Genomic DNA, 4,909 nt, shown 5'->3' on the forward strand with positions numbered 1-4,909 from the left:
ACTTCTTTGACTGACCAGTCCCGCCAGGACGACCCCGCCCACCGCGGTAGCTTTGCTTTTCAACCTCAGGCGGCTATATAACTTTATATCCAAGACTGTGAGAAAAGGACAGTTAGCGAGGCGTCCGCGTACTCAAATCTAAGGGATGTGTGGCGGGAAAGTGCTCCGGGGAAAGGGGGGGTGGGGGTTGAATGGCTGCCTAGTATTTTCCAAAGAGTCCCTGAAACTTTGAGGCGCTGGAAAGATTTATTTTCCCGCCGAGCTCGGCTGGTGAGACGGAGAAGAGGAGAAGACAGTTCCTCTTCCTCACGAGACCAAAAGGATGGTCAGGAGGATCTGACCTAGAGATTCCCTCAGGAACACGCAGTTGATTAGATAATACAGTGCGGCTGAAATAATTGGAGGGGCTGAGATGTTGTTTCTCCCTCTTATGGTAGGATTCTCCTCGGCACTGACAAACTGCCACCTCAGATATACCTCTAGGACCTGAAAACCATTTGCTTTCCCTTCTGTTTTTCAGATCAGTTAATAAAATAACAATACTAACAGTGTTTCCCCTGATAATTTCACAGCCTTTACGGATACCTGTTCCGATACAACGTCTCACGATCTCTTCTTGTTCAATGCTGTGGCAACCCCTGTTTGGAACAGCACATAAAAACAATTTCTGTGGGCGGAAGCTCACCGATTCAGTCTTTTAATAGCCTTAAGTAAATTAATAGCCTTCAGCTCCGGACAAAAGGGAGCTGAAAATTCATTCAGTTAACTCCGAATCTTTCCCAAGGAGTTTTCTCTACTTTTAAAGTACGAAGGAAGATGTGGAAATCTCTTCCCTGAGTCCCAGTATTGGAAATGGCGGACAGGTGTTGATTCCCTGGGAACAGACGGAGTTCTCCCGGAAAATTAGCATCCCTAAAATGAAGATGAAATAAATCTCCCACCCCTTTAACCCGTTAAAGGCTTGCCTCGTATTAGCAAAACATTTCTAACCCTTCTCTTATATAGGGCATGAAAAGACAAAATAAAGTGTTACCTGCCCACGTTGCCTCTTTGTGCAGGAATATTCTTCCCCCACTAAAGATTTGTCAGTCTCCTTGGGAGCCGGCGGGCGGCAACAGCCATAGACCTGGTTTATATACCGTAGTTTCCTCGTCGCCTGTCCGTTAGAGTGCTATTGACTTTAGGTGGGTGGCAGGCAGGCAAGGAAACTTTCTCTTAATCATTCTTCCTTGGCTCAACGAGGGTCTTTTTTCTTCCTTGACAAACTTCTTCCGCCCCACTTGTCCCCCCTGAGAAACCAGTTCAGAGCCATCAACTGAGATGACTCTTATCTACTTGTGAAATTAAATTGTCACACAGATTAGGAGATGTTTCAGACTCCTTGGTCCAAGTAGTTTTTTTCGTTTCTTTTCTTTCATTTTCCCCTCCATTTTCTTTCCTTTTTTTTAGCTGGACTTTCTGGTACAGATATAATTGGGAGGGTAGGGACAGAGCTAAAATAAAATCTCAGGAATACAAAGAAAGTGGCCTCTGCCACCCCCAAAAAAGAGTCCTTTGTGCACACATTCCTCACAGTTGACCTAAGCTTAGAAAAGATGACAATGTGGGTTTAAGTAAAAGAAACAGGAATAGTCCATTAGAAGTTCAGATTAAGACTATGCATGCTTCAGTAATAGACAATGGGAGCCTTTGGTTTTTAAGGGTTTTGTTTTGTTATATTTAACAAAGTATGTAGAAGGAAAGCAAAATGTGTGAATAAAAAATATGACATTATATACTATACAAAATGAAAACAGGAATAGCTTTTTCATTACATCACTACAATAAAACAGTACTGTAGACTGGAAGTGAGAGTGAGAAAATAATAAGATTCTTCAGAAAAAGAAATATGGGCTACTCTTGAAAAAGTGAGAGGCTATTAGAAAACTCCAGGGCTACAGAAGCAATTTGTATAATATGGATATGTCCATGAAGTCATCAGGTGCTGAACTCAACTCAAAGATGTCTTTCTTTTTATTGATCCTTTTAAATCAAATCTTGGCATGTCAAATTTGGAAAGTCTCATTTAACAGAGTAAAAATTAGTGATAAGGTTAAGAGCTTTAACACACATACACTTTTTGCTTTCCCCCTTAACTATACTGAAAACTGCTCCTGTAAACTTTTTTTTCAAATGTTGTGATTTGTTTACACATAATGTGATAACACTCTTTGAAAACAACATTCCAGTAAGTCCTTAGAAATGTGATATCTTTTATACACAAAAATATTGGAATAGGTCAGTTTCCTTTCTGTAACTTAGCATCACCCAGCCATAAGTGACTCGATATAAAGTCTGACTTCATTCTTGAAACATTGGCCTAACAATGCAAAATGACTCCAGATCCTATAAATATATAGTGAGGATCCTGTGCTTCCTCCAATATAATTTTTCTTATTGTGTTATGGTATGGGTATTTTCCATCACAAATTCTAGCAGCAAGGCAAATTTGCTATCTTGGATCTTGTCTGTTAAGTAAATCTTGTCTCCCAAGATTGGGTAAACACTCATGCACAAAACGTCCTGCATACGTTATAAAGAGTTCCAAGTATATCAGAATTCTTACATTTCTCAACAATTGGTTGTGTGGGTGTGAGTGCAATCATTCTGACACATAATCAAAAGGGATACTGGACTCTGATCAGCATTGAAGCTTACAAGATCGTACCTTTGGAAAAGTAATACAAGGAAGCTCTAAGCCCTTGGTATTAGTCATAGAGTGGTTGACAGGATGGATTACAGAGCACAAGCAATGATGCAGCAGAGACTGGAAGTGAGGTTGAAGAATTCCATTTCTACTGTGTTATTAGTATGATTGATCAGGCAATATCAATACCCTGCAAAACCCAATTAGAAATGTTCCTTTCACATAGTACAGACCATCAATACCAGTCTGAGAAACACTGATTAACAAGCTTATATCAAGTTTATCCTATCAATTGCCAGCTACATGGATTGAACTGTTACTAATGAGACTCTAAGCCACCATATCCAGGTAAATTGGGACTACAATTCCTCAAATTTATAGTTAATCTTTACTTATGATCACTTCTAATAATTAAAAGTATGCTATCTAAAACAAAACACAGAAAAAGACAAAACTTGTTAAATTTGAAGTTGAGAAGTAAAATTAATCTTTCTTTGTAAGGAGAAAAGTGAACCCTGCATATGTATGTATTTCAATAAATTCATTCTAAATATTGAAGGCATTCTATTAGATGCCAGTAAGCTTTAAAATAATGGAATGTTAGGGGGGGAAACACCTTTTTTTCAACAAAGGGCTATTGTTCTGAAAAATAGCAAAGTACAGTTATGTGTTTAATATTGCAGTTATATATGATATTTTGGAGAAAAAGGATACCAACAGCCTACTTTCACTGGGTTGAGATGTAACTTTACTGAATATATTAAATAATCTTTTTATAGCTGGCCTTCCTAGGCGGGTGCTTTCCAGATGAGTTGAGATGACAACTTTCAGAATTAACAAATGCCAAAGTTTATAAACCTGGAGGCTTCAAACTGAAAAAAAACCTAATGTTGTTTTAATCAGATTGTATCAATTTTAAATTATATCCCTGTAATAAACTGGATGCATATTTTTTTTTCATTCCACAACAGTAGTATATAGAGTTTGCAAACATGTTTGCATTTTTATTTTATTTATTATTAATTTGTTAATCACATTTATACACCACCCATTTCACTATCTAAGTGACTCTGGTGATTTACAAGTAAAAAAATGATAAAATCCACATAAAAATCCATACAAAAACAGACAAAGTTAAAAAAAAACTGAGAGAGCCACCCCCAGGATATATCTCACTCTTGGATTCCCATGCAGGTTGGCAGAAAGCCAGCAGAGGGGATCAACCTCACCTCAGGCATCAAGATGTTCTACAGGGTGGGCAATAGGAAATTATTTTTCGGAGAAAGTTAATGGAAGAGCCATTTGTGGCTACTGCCAGATAGAGCCTTCAGATCTCTCAGCCTGAGTCTGTGACTGAAATTTCAACTCGTCAATTTCAACTTTTCACAAATGATGTGAATGTTATTTTAATCTTCATTTGTCATCTTCCTAGGATAAAGAGAGAAACATATTTACTTTGCTGACTGGAATATATAAAAATATTTGATTTCTTTTCATTTAGACAAGAAACAAAGTTTGCTCCTATTGCCTGCATAGTTATGTATGTCAAATCAGTGAAATGGAGACTATACAGTAACTGTTTCATGTAGCATCTATTCTAGAGCAGTCCCAAAATATTAGATAATGTGACACAGCCAATCATTTAACAATAACTGGCTAAGAAAACTACAGAGGGTAAGCCTCTGATTTATATATATATTCCTTAAACATCTCCTAAGAGATTTACAATATGTGTTTCCTGTTATAATAAAACTTTATCTCTGTTTAGAGCACTTGGATATCTGAATTCTGCTCGTATTTTAAAATATGACACACAAATGACACCTGGGAAAAGGAGGCTATTTTTCTAATCCGATGTAACTTGGATGAGTTGAAATTTCAATCTCAGACCTAGACCGAAGACTCTATTTGGCAGTTGCCACAAAGAGCTTTCCCATTAATCTGCTCAGAAAGAATCATAGGATGAAATTCACAAGTGTGAAGAGACAGGCACTTAATTCCAACAATTCATGCCACAATTTAGTTAGGAAAGGAGTAAAGAACATAGACTCAGTAATCAGAAATTGTAAATGCTGAAAGTAATCAGATGCTGTAAATCATTGAGAAACTATGACAGAAAACTTAAAACAAAAGCCCCATTGGTTTAGTCAGAATATTTATGACGGCCTTCTTTGTTCTATTTTTATGCCCAAAGCGTAGGGCCGATTCATACCAGTTTCCTCT

This window comes from Pantherophis guttatus, chromosome 3, assembly GCF_059756535.1.
Source record: "Pantherophis guttatus breed Tessera chromosome 3, ASM5975653v1, whole genome shotgun sequence".
NCBI lineage: Eukaryota > Metazoa > Chordata > Lepidosauria > Squamata > Colubridae > Pantherophis > Pantherophis guttatus.